Source organism: Propithecus coquereli, unplaced genomic scaffold, assembly GCF_000956105.1.
Source record: "Propithecus coquereli isolate 6110/MARCELLA unplaced genomic scaffold, Pcoq_1.0 Scaffold262, whole genome shotgun sequence".
Classification (NCBI taxonomy): domain Eukaryota; kingdom Metazoa; phylum Chordata; class Mammalia; order Primates; family Indriidae; genus Propithecus; species Propithecus coquereli.
The window spans coordinates 2880592-2893496 of NW_012148197.1; positions in this window are offsets into that span (position 1 = coordinate 2880592).

Here is a 12905-nt window from a genome sequence, read left to right on the forward strand (position 1 = left end):
AAACACTGCTTGGAAGAAATAATAGAATCCCAAAGAAAATTAATGACCAATAGCTACATATACATACTTAGGTTAATCTCAAACACACTTTAATTAGTGAAAAAGCAAATCACAGAAGAATATATGCAGGATGAATCCCCTTATATAAAGATAAGAAACAGATAAAACAATATATTGTTGAGAGATATTTGTATAGTGTTAAAACTATAGAGAAAACAGAATGTTAACATTAAGTTCAAGAGGTGAACTTTACACCTCGGGGATGTAAAGGAAGAGATGGAAGAGAAGGGAAATTTAAGAGGTACTAATGGGCCGGCGTGGTGGCTCACGCCTGTAATCCTAGCTCTCTGGGAGGCCGAGGCGGGCGGATTGTTTGAGCTCAGGTGTTTGGATTGTTTGAGCTCAGGTGTTTGAAACCAGTCTGAGCAAGAGCGAGACCCCCGTCTCTGCTAAAAAAAAATAGAAAGAAATTATCTGGACAACTAAAAATATATAGAAAAAATTAGCCGGGCATGGTGGCACATGCCTGTAGTCCCAGCTACTCGGGAGGCTGAGGCAGGAGGATCGCTTGAGCTCAGGAGTGTGAGGTTGCTGTGAGCTAGGATGACGCCACGGCACTCACTCTAGCCCGGGCAACAAAGTGAGACTCTGTCTCAAAAAAAAAAAGAGGTACTAATGGAAGTGCAAAGGTATGAATGACATTTTGTTTCTTAAGCTGTGTGGTAGATTTTTAAAACTGTACATATGTGTTATATACACTTTTGTGCATAAGGTATAATCAGTGTTAAACACTCAATATACAGTATCTCTTGGTATTTATGGGAGATTGGTTCCAGGATCTCCTGAGGATACCAAAATCCACAGATGTTCAAGTGCCTGATATAAAATGGTGAAGTATTTGCGTATAACCCACACACACCCTCCTGTATACTTTAAATCATCTCTAGATTACTTATAATACCTAATACAATGTAAATGCTATGTCAATAGTTGTGATACTGTATTGCTTAGGGAATAATAAGAAAAAGTCTGTACATGTTCAGTAGAGATGCAATTTTGGGGGCAATATTTTTGATTCGAGATTGATTAAATCCGCAGACACGGAACCCACAGATACAGAGGGCCGACTGTATGCTATAATTTCACAGCCTGTTGTAAACTGATGTATATATAGTAGTGTGATAGTTGTGTCAAGGGTAATGCAGAACTACAAGATAAACATACCACTTGGTAGCATTTTTAATTCAAGCGTTGTGGGCAAAGCATCTTAAAATTAAAGCATACTGGAGTATTTTATGGAATAAAACAAAGCATTGGCATGAAGGTTTTAAGATAAAATACAAGTCTTGCCAAGAAAGTTGCTATTCACAGTGAGCCATTTTAAGCTGGACTTCAGACCTCTTGTCCTTTGTAATAATGGGTGGTCCAGGGAAAGAGTTTGGGAAGCACAAAAGAATTGAGGAGAGAGGTTTAGCCTGTGCCAATGTGGAGAGTGGACTCATTCCTTGTCTCAGAACATGGCAAAGGGGTATTTATGACTATATCCCTGTAGCATATGGTGTAATACAAACTTGCTTTCTTCTTGCTGTTTTAGAGAACACTGAGCAAATTCCTTAGAGGAATTGCTGAAATCGCTATTATTCTTGGTGCCCCCTAGAGGCTATTGGAGATACGGTAATAAATTGTTCTGTCGCTCTCAAGTGACATTTGTACTAAGCCACTTCTGAAAGAGTGAATGAGGGACTCTACAGAGTTTATAGGGGCTGATAACACACCTAAGACACAAGGGGCCATTGAAGAGAGAAAAAAGACTTTAGGACACAGCAAATAAGCATCCTTAAAACTCAGGAAGACTTTTTAATATGTCTTTTGTCGAAATACAAATTGAGCTGTCTCTTTCCAAAAGGGGAATGTCAGTCTTCCTAATATATGTACATCAAGACAGAGTAAAAGTTGTCTCTCAAGTTGAACAGGATAAGGATATTCAGAAAGTCTAGGTTTATGCATTCAGCAAACACTTATTGAGTGTCCATTGTATGCCAGTCACCATGCTAGCCCATGGGGTTACAATGATGAGTAAATGCATCATCATTGCCCTTGGGAACATGTGTCTAGTAAAGAAGATGCACATCAACCAAGTATCATACAAACAAATGTATAACTGAAGACAGCTAAAATGTTATGGAATGTATATAGTGCTAGAAGAGAAAGTGCTGTATAGGAGAAGGATTCAACTTGATAGTGAAATGGATTAAAAAGAACTTCTCTAAGGAAGTATTATAACATTTGGGCTGATATCTGAAGGATGAGTAGAAATTAACTCATTGAATTAGCAGGGGCATTGTTGTGTTCCAGGAGAGAAACAGTATATGCAAATATTCTCTAGGTAAGAGAAGGTAAGTTGTAATATGAGTGGTCCATCCTAGAAAATAAAATAAAACTAGAGTGCAAAGAATGAGGGGGTACAGAGGGGATGGGAAGGACCTTGAAGGCCATGTTAATGACTCAGATCATTATCTTAAAAGCAATGAGAAGCCATTGAAGTATTGTAAACCTGGGGAATGACATGATCAGATATATGAAAAGAATATATGAAAAGAATATGAAAAGAAAGACTCCAAGGTGTGGAACATATTGAAAGAGCAAAAGCAGGGAAACCTGTCAGGGTGAATTGTGAGCTAAAGTAGTGGATAATGGTACCTTAGCTTACCATGCTAATGGAAAGAAAAATGTTTTGAGAAGCATTTAGAAGGTAAAATCTATAAGGCTTGAAAGTAGATTGAAGATGAGGGATGAGGAAGAAGAACTGTCAGGGATGATTCTTGGGTTTCTGACTTAAGATGGTTTTGCCATTGACATGGGGTACACGTAAGGGAAAGATCAGGAATTTGGTAATGGACGTGTTGAATTGGAGATATTAGTAAAACCAGCACACTGAGATCTTAAGAAGGGAGTTTGCAACACGCAGGTGCAGTTGAAAGGAGAGGTTTGGGCTGGAGATAGAAAGATCTGGGAGTCACTGGTATATAGGTTGTGGAGCAATGCTAAGGACACAGGTGAGGCTTTTGATGGGGGGAGTTTAGAGTGAGAAGAGAGGAGGACCTAGGACCAAACTTTGAGGAGCTCCAACAAGCGTAGAAAGGAGTGGTCACAGAGCTGGAATCACCTATGGCAACTGTGTGTGGTGACCCAGTCTTTACAGTCCTAGTGGAGGGTATAGCATAGGAAAATGAGAAAGACCTAGTTAAATCACTCATTCATTCAGTTATAGAAGCCATCTCTAATGCTATTAATCATTGAACTAGGCATTAATACTAATCCAAAGAAGAGGAAGGCATGGACTCTGCCCCTGAGTAGCCCATAATCCAGTGGGGGCACCAAACTTTGAGGCTCTAGCTTCTCAATTTGATGAAAACAATACGAGGCCATGGAGAAAGCCATATCCCACCCAAGAGAAACAACCACCCTCTCCTATTGAGCCTTTAGATTTCCAAAACACAGTGCTGTTATCCACCATGAACGAGGCCAGCACGTTGACCTGTTGAAGAATCAATAGTCAGGTTAGCAATCAATACCTACTTGGAGAAGCCTGGGTCTTTTATATGCAAGAAGGGCTAGTCAGGAGCAGGGTCAAAGCCTTTTGCTTGGAGCAGTGGCCCTCAACTTTGGCTTGACATTGGAATCACATGGAGATTTTTAAAAATTCTGATGCCTGGATCCCAGATTCTGGTTTAATTAGTTTTGAATGTAGCCTAGAGATTTGGATTTTTTTAGAGCTCCCAAGGTGAATCTATTGTTCATCTTAGATTGAGAATCTCAGATTTAGAACAATCAACTCCCAAAGACTCATCCTCCCTCATCGCTACCAGCTTTTTCTTTATATGCTTACTTAGAACAGACCTTTGATTGTCAATCAGATCTAAGCCTAGCTCACCTACCTATCTTGAGTCCTATTCATCACATTTTTACCTGTCTGATTCTATCATAAGTCCTTATTCTTAGCAAAGCCCTTGGCTATAACCTAAGTTTCTCCTCACATCAAAATAACAGCAGTTGTACTCCTATCGTTGGCCTTAATCTAAGCCTACATGCCTTATGTACTCTGTAGTTTACTTAGGGAATTTCTTCCCCTCTTACCACTTGGGAATAAGGACCAAGGCAGAGCCCAGCCAAGGTCTGTGCACTTGGGCCTCTGGGGATACAGAGTTTTGGGGGTTCTGGAATGGGGAAGCAGTAAGTGAACCTGAATCTGGACAGTGACTCATGATCAGATTAGCAACAATCCTGACTTGATTCTGAGTCACCACTCTGATAGTCAGTTGTCTCCTGTCTCTGGTCACTATTAGATGAGGAAACCAGTTCCTGAGGGCTTGCATCTGTGGGTAAGTCTCAAGTGCCCTCAGTTTTGGGGAAGAGGGTACTGACTATCTGATGCAAACTTTTATATTCAGCTATTTTTGACTTTGACATGCCCCAACAATGAACCATTAAACGTTCATGCATTGCATCCAAGAGGTGGCTGACATAGACATCCTCATCTCTGTGGAGGCCCATGGAGCCAGAGACCCCCAAGAACACACCTGTAGTCAAACAAAGATGAATTTATTGCTTGTTACAGCTAAGAAGACCACAAACCATGGGGAACCATGATTATCTTGAGAAGAGGGAGTTAGGAGGGACTTATTTGGGAATTGGGCTTGTATTAAGTGATTTTAGGTAGGATTCAAAGAAGCAGGGGTCTAGATTAGAGTCTGTTAGAAAGCAGGCCATTAGGTGAATGGGTAACTTAATACTTTTATTTAGGGGGCAGAAGGAATGGAGAGGATCTAGAGTTGTCATTGGAAAAGAAGCAGTTGTTATTCATATTCTTTGGGAGACGTTTGGTCATTTTGTGGTTGTACAGTGACTTTGTTTTTTATTTAATTTTAGAGATGGGGTCTCACTCTGTTGTGAGTGCAGTGGTGAGAAGATAGCTCACTGCAGCCTCGAATTTCTGGGCTCCAGTGATCCTCCTGTCTCAGCTTTCCAAGTAGCTAGGACTACAGGTGTGCACCCCCACATGTGACTAACTTAAATTTTTTAGAGACAGGGTCTCACTATGTTGCCCAGCCTGGTCTCAATCTCCTGGGCTCAAGCTCTCCTCCCACCTCAGCCTCTCAAAGTACTCAAAGCCGGTGTCTTTGTTTTTAACTCTGTTCAGACATGTTAAGGAGTGGTCTTGTTTTAGCCTTGTTCATAATCACAGAGAGTCCTCACCTGATGTTAATATAATGTGAAGCTGTTTATATTCAACAGGAAAACACCATGGCCTAGCTAGTAACAACTAGGCCAGCTACCAGCTGACAGTTGTCAGGACTGTGTTTTTCTTTTTCACCAGACAAGTTGGAGTCAGCACAGGGATGACAAAAGGGTCAAGGAAAGATTAGGGATGAGGGATGGGATGGAAGTTAGGACATGTAAGCAGAAAAAACTAATCTAAACAGACATAAGCACCATACTTTTTCAGCTCAGAAAGGCCAATCAATCATTCCAAGAAAGTGTCTGCTCATTCTCTGAAAATTCATTTGTGCTTGAATGGGCTGCAATACAAAGCCTAAAGAAATATACTAAATAGTATATTTCTTTCATCCTCCTCTCTTTTCTTGTCCTTCTTTCCTTCCTTCCATGCCCTCATTAGTAATTCAAACCAACCAACCAACTAATCAGCCAATATTTTATTAGGTACCAGGCACTTGGCTAGTGTATAGTTTACTACCATAACATAACAAATTACCACAAATGTAAGAGCTTAAATAACAACCATTTATTCACAGTTCTGTAAGCCATAACTCTCAGCGTGCCATGACTGGGCTCTCTGTTTAGGGTCTCATAATGCTAAGATCAAGGCATCAACTGGGCTGATTTTCTTCGTGGTTGTGCTGAGGAAGAAGCCACTTCAGCTTTTGGCAGAATTCGGTTGCTTGAGGCAGTGCAATTGATGTCTCTGTTTTCCTGCTGGCTGTGGAGATTGCTCTCAGCTCCTACAGGCTGCCTGCAGTTACCTGCTGTGTGGCCCCTACAGGCAGTTCACAACATGATTGATTATTTCTTCTTGTAGTAGGTGAACAAGACTGTGTCTTTCTCCCATCCAAGTACTAACCAGGGCAGACCCTTCATCAGATTGGACACATTCAGAACAGTATGGTCATAGATAGGACTATGTCAAACTTCTTCCTCTGAAACCAGCAGGAGAAAAATTTCTACTTGTCAAGTACTCATGTGATGAGGTCAGGTCTAACCAGGATAATCTCCCTTTTGCCCTATAACATAATCACAGTTTCTGCCCACACTCAACAGGATGGGATTGTATAAGGGCAAGGGTCACTGAGATTCACCTTGCACTTCTGCCCACCTCAGCTAGATCAATACAGATATCAATAACCCATAGTGCTTCCCCACAAGGAGCTTACAATCTTTCATAAGAGTCAGTCATATAAACGTAATTTAAATACACAGTATGGTAATAGAGCTACATAACTGAGGTAAAGTTGAATAATGGAGGGAATAATTAACTTTACCTGGAACAGAGGTTATGGAGTGCCCAGATCTCTTTGAAGAAGAGGAGGTGTTTTGGTTGAATGGAAGGGTAAACTGAATTGTCAGGTGGAGAGGATGGAGAAGAGTTTTCCTGATAGAAAGTGTATGTGTGTGCGTGTGTGTGTGTGTTGTGGGGAGGTACGTTGAGAAGCAAAGTCATTGCCATTGGAGTGTAGCAGAGTGAGCTGATAGTCTAGACAGATAATATGCAGAGAGAAAGTGGTAGAACAGGAGCTAGTAAAATAGACCCAGGGAAGAACAGTAATCAAAGTTCTAGAAATATTCGTTTTCATTCTCCACAAGCAAACACACCTCTGTGGGTGGTGTGCTTGATTTGCATAAGCAACCATCCTGTGAAACACATGATCATTTTATCTTGCTCTGCCATTTTGTGATTTTTGCAAATAGAACTTCCCACAACAAAGACCCAGAAAGACAGATGTTTCAATTTCCTTTTTTCAGGGGAATGAGATGTTTTTGCATTTGCTGCATTAGGACGGCACCTTAGAGTTAGACACTTCAATGATGTATCATTGCCTTATAAAATCACAAGTACAACATTTAACTAACAATAGTTGGGGAGAATTAGCATTAAATGCTTAAGAGCAATTCACAGGAAAGAATGATCAGTAGACATCTATAGTCCATGGAAGGAAGAAAAATGAAAGAGCAACTGTTTCAAAATGACGTTTTGTGCAAAAAAGTATACTGAATTTGAGTGTCTGGAATACAATTAAGAATTAATTGGATAAAAAACCACAAGTTTCACAACATGATTTTGAAAACAAATACTCATTAATTGAATAACAATGGACATGCATTGCTAAGTTGTATGTAGGAACTTGACTTGGGTTTGGGTAGGCAGATTTATAGCTACATTACACTGTGGAATTTTTTACATTTCAAATATGCTTTTGTGATAAAATAGAAAACTATTATAGAATAATAGTGAGCAGAACTCAACGCTTTATGAAAGTGTTCTGAGGACAATGAGTGTTTGCTGCCTGATTCCTTAGGGAAAAAAGAAAGAGAAATAATTATAAAAATCTCGAAGATAATAAGATTCTATATAATAACCATTATAAGGTGGCAAAAAAATAATTTTGTCAGATAGCTAATATGCTTTCATGGCAAGGTGACTGGTCTTTTTGACAAATGAATATATGTATTCATGTATATATGTAATAGAATTTTGCTTTGTGTGGTATAATTCATCAGACATTTCACTAGGGACATCGGTCTAAATGGTAGCCAAAGGTCACACTGAAAAGGTTGTTATCAGTAGTAGTAACACATTGAACGATTTGCTAGGATAGTGAGAGCTCACTTCCTCTTCGATAAAATGTGAGCAAGAAGTGTCAGGGCTCTGAAGCTATGAACATGTTAGCAAGAGAGTTTGTGGAAGCTCATGGGCAATTTAAAAGGAGAGCATATTTATTTCTTAACATATTCAAAAAACATTTATTCAGATGCCTACTAAGTGCAAAGCACTGTGCTCAGTGCTTTGAAAAAGTGAGAGTTTTACCTAACACTCTGGAGCTTACCTGCACTCTGGAGCTTTCAGACCACCTGTCTTTCTGTGCTGTTGAAAAATGCCATCCTAATGGAGCAAAGAACAGTTACCAAAAATATCTCGTAGAGCTTGCTTTAGATATTGATTTCTTATGATTAAAAAAATATATATATCCACAAATATGGGTGGCAGGGGAGAGGGGGAGAGAGAGGGGTAAGAGAGGGGGAGAGAGAGAGAGAAAGGGATAAAAATGCCAATTAAGAAAAGAGGAGCATTGCATCCTGATTTATGATTTGAAATATTAGTAAAGAGAAAATAGTTTTTACAAAATGTGCTTCTACCTAGACTTTTCTTTCTGAAGCTAATAATTGGACTAAGGTTATCTGTTTTGCTGCAGCAAAATTAAGGTATATTTTTAAAGCTTGCTTTCTTAAAATATAATGTAAATATTTTGAAGCTCAAAATCTATCTGAAAAATGCAAACATTTTTAACTTGCTAAGAGAACGAATAATTCTCTACACTGATTTTCACACCTGATCCTCTATCTGGGTTTTGGCCTCCCATATTAATGACATTACTATCCACATAGCTTTCCAAGCTAGGACACTTTGAGACATCCTCCAATTCTTCCTCTCTCACCCCTTCATACTTTATTATTAAATTCTATTGGTTCTAGCTCTAGAATATTTCTCAAATGTCTGTTCTATTGCTGTTCCTTTTGTTCGAGGTCTAATTTCTCTCTTGGGCCATCATAATTGCTTACTTAGTTTTTTACAGATTCTGTCAACAAATATTTATAGAGCATTCACTGCCATGTGTTACCTATGTTATTAAAACCACCACATTTTTATCTCCTGTCCAGAATTCATACCTGAGCTCCAGATCCTATAACCAGCTATCTATTGAATATTTCCACTTGGCTATCTTGTTAGTAATTTAAACCTAACTCATCTAAAGCAGAACTCAGAATTCATCCCTTTTGCCCTTGAATCCCTCTAACTGGTTTCTTTCTCATTTTCCCCCTTTCAGTAAATGGAATTGTCGTGCTTCCAGGATGTTAAAAGACAACCCCAGAATCATCTTTGATTCATCTCTTGTTCATGCCCCCTCATCCAATCTTTCAGCAAATCCTACTGATTTGGCTACCAATATCCATCTTGGATCCAATCACTTCTTTCCATCTCTGGAATCAGACTACCTGATTCAAATCTGAGTCATTTACTATGTTACCTTGGTTTCAAATGGTTTCAAAACCAGACTTTTTAAAAGAAAAAAAGGCATCATTTTTAAATTCTAAAATATGGCTTTCCCTATCAAGAGCCAAAGTTTGAGGACTGAGTGAGGAAAAATGTATACTGACTTTGCCTTTTTATCCCTCCCAAACTGGCTTATTTTTACAGGGGAAAGACAGGAGAATTCCTAGATACGTAATGGGTATGGTATTAATGCCTAGGGGAGGGTTTGTAGTCTGTGGGGGTGTTTGGTCCGCACCTCACAATGATGGGAAGTCTACTGGCATTTATTTAGTGGGGTCGGTGATGGAATTGTCTTGAATCCATGTGACTTTCAAATATTGCCCTACAATCAGAAATCAGCTTATGCCTTGGTGTGTAGTGGGATTTCAAGATAGAAGGTATTTTTTTTGAGACATTTTATGTTATAGAGAAATATTTTGACCTGATGTTAAAAAAAAAACCTAGCTCATTTATGAGAATATCATACTTCCCCAATTTTTTCACTCTAAAAGTTGTTAATTTTCCTTGATATGTGACTGCTTCAATTAAGGTTATTCCACTGTCTTTCTTCTCTGATATCTATTTGTAAGTCAGATCTGTTCTTACTTGTCCCATTGCTGTTTTTAATTCTGATGTCCACAAGTACCCCTGTTCTTTTAGTTTCTTCTTTGAAAGGAATAGCTTCTGATATTACTTCTCTTATATCTAAACTTGAGATATTTAAGAGACACAGCATCTGAGGACTCCTTTATGTTGTCTACTCTGCTCAGGTCTGAGCATTTACATGTTGAAATACATAGCACTTTATTAATTACTTTGTTTCCATATTTCCTCTACATTTCAATTAAGGCATGTTGTTAATTTTTGAGAAATTATTAATATGTGTGTAAGTAGGTTCTATGCCTTATGATGCTTAATTTGAGATTATTAAAGACATTTCTTCAAAACATTTGTTTAATAAAAATGAGTGCTGGGTCTGAGGGGAATAAAAATGACTGGTTTAGGCGCTAATGGGCCCCTGAGAAAAGGCCACAGAAGTGCTGAGGGGCTGCAGACAGAAAGGGCCTCGAGGTCCAGTGGAGGAAGATGCAGATCGTGTGGACATGACAGATGAGGTTCTTACAGGGCAGAAGAAGACCCAGCAGAAATCGAGACCTACACCTGAGTCCAGGTGGGACTCACTGCACCTGGCAGGCGGGGCACCGGAAAAGAACCCCCCCCCCCCACCGCATTTCCCTCAGTCAGTGCAAAGGTGCTTCATAAACTCCCTAGCTTAGATCAGCACAGAGGAAGGCAAAGAGAAAGGGGAGAGGAGAACCACGATCTTGATTGTTTACCCCAAACCTCTCTCTCTAGTGTCCTTTCTCTACTGTGAGCCCTCCAAGCTCTTTCCCATTGCAGACCTTTGCACCCTTTCTGCTTAGAAAGCTTTTCTCCAGGATGTTTGGCATGGCTGGTTCACTCTAATCCTTCAGGACTCAGCTCCTTTGCGTCTACATAGCAGCAGTCTTTTCTGACTGCCCAATGGAAAGGACTGCCCCACTCCCTCCACCCTGCCATTTATTCTTTGTCATATCATTCTGCTTATTTCCCGGAACTCTTAGCACTTATCATGACCTCAGTTGACATCCCAGTTGATGGCAACTCCATTCTTCTAGTTTCTTAGGCCCTGAACCTTGGCATCATCCTTGACCCCTCTCTTTGTCTTATATCCCACATTCGATCTGCCAGGAAACACCGATGGCTGTGTCCTGAAATACAGGCAATCTGACCACTTCCCACCACCTACTCTGCAACCACTTTGTCTTTGTCTGAGCTACCATCATCTCTCACCTAGAGAGATGCTGGAATAGCCACTTAACTGGTTTTCCTGTTCTGTGGTTTTCCTATTTTAGTCTACTTTCAACAAAACAAAAGGACCCTTTAAAACTATTCAAATCCTCCAGTGGCTCCCCATTTCTCTTAGAGTAAAATTCTTACAATGGCCCACAAGGCCCCACATGACCCTCCTCCCATTATATCTCTTACTTCTTCCCTACTGTTTTATCCTGCTGGCGTTTAAACTGGTGAGAGCAAAAATTATTCTTTATTGTTCACCAACGTATCCCAAGTACCTAAAAGCACCTGGCACATAGCAGGCGCTCAATATATGTCTTTAGATTAAATAAATGAATCTTGTTTACTTTTCCATTGTTAGAATGTAAGATACATGAGGGCAGGGTCCTTATTCGTCTTGTTTAATAGTAAATCTAAAGCATTCAGTACAATATTTAATATACAGTAGTGCTTAACAAGTTCTTAGTGAAGAAATGAATATCTGCTGTAAAAAGATAACTGCATCTGCTTAGACTATAGTGAGTTAATGAATACACTATGTATACAGATAGCATAGTTTTCATTCATCACCCATAGGCAGTCATCTATGGTGAATGAAGAGTGTTTTACAATAAAGCAAAAAATGAACTGTTCTTATAAACAGAACTTTATGGGAAGTGATATGTAGGGTCATGGTTGTCCCAAAGTTACAATCATGTAGTGAACTGGAATATATTCATTATTTATCATAATTCTTTCTGCAGTTTGCTCTAACTACACAAAGTCTTCCTTTTTACTTCCTAAGGAAAAAGAAAGCTACCACTTTGCTGGTTATTTGAAAAACTGCTTATTCTAAGGGCTTTTGTAAGGGGGAGAGCTGTTTACAAAAATGAAAAAGAAAGTCATTTTACTGTATAAGTCATTTTACTGTATACTTTCTATTCTTATAGGAGAGGTTCATGCTGCCAATGACTTACATTATCTATTTTGTTTTCCTCTATATTGAAGGGGGCATTCATATCTATCTATTTCTCTGTGAAAATGTAGGGGATCCAAAACTATTCTCTGTGATTGTTTGGATTGTTAATCTCTCCAGGGTTTCCTCAATATTCTCAAAGGCAGTTTCTGGCACCAAAGGGAAAATGGAGAAGTTGAGATGCAATTTTATCTCCCAATTGAAGTTGATTAAATGGAGACTGTTCTAATCAAAAGTTTGAATCCTGGGGGAGTGCAATGTTGTTAACAGGTTTGAGAATATTTGAGAACAGGGAGGAAGTGTACTAAAGTTAAGGCAGAGAAAGGATCAGGCAAGAAAATAATTGTAGTAAAGCTTATTAAGGCATAAAATTAGGTGAACAAATTGCTTCACAGATAGTGTTAAGCTCATTGCTAGACTGGCAAAGGAGTGGAAGAAAGCTTGTTGAAAACATTATTTTTATTATTTTAATAATTTGTGTAGGAATCATAGTAGCTGCAATCTGTTAGCCAGAAACAATTGCCAGCTGGTGTCATCACGGAGTAACTATAGTAGGCTGAATGCAAATATGTTTTTCCTTTTTACCTGGAGAGCATTCAATTTTAGAAAGTTTCTATTCATTTTTGCCTGAATGTGAGGTCTGCCCTTGTAGATAAGGCAGCCTGTTTATTGTGTGACTTAAGAGCTTTGATTAGGTCCACAGTAAGTTCCACAACTGTAATGGGAAGACCACACCTGGGACAGACTGTATTTACACAACCAAAGTTACCTATCATTGCAAAGGAACAC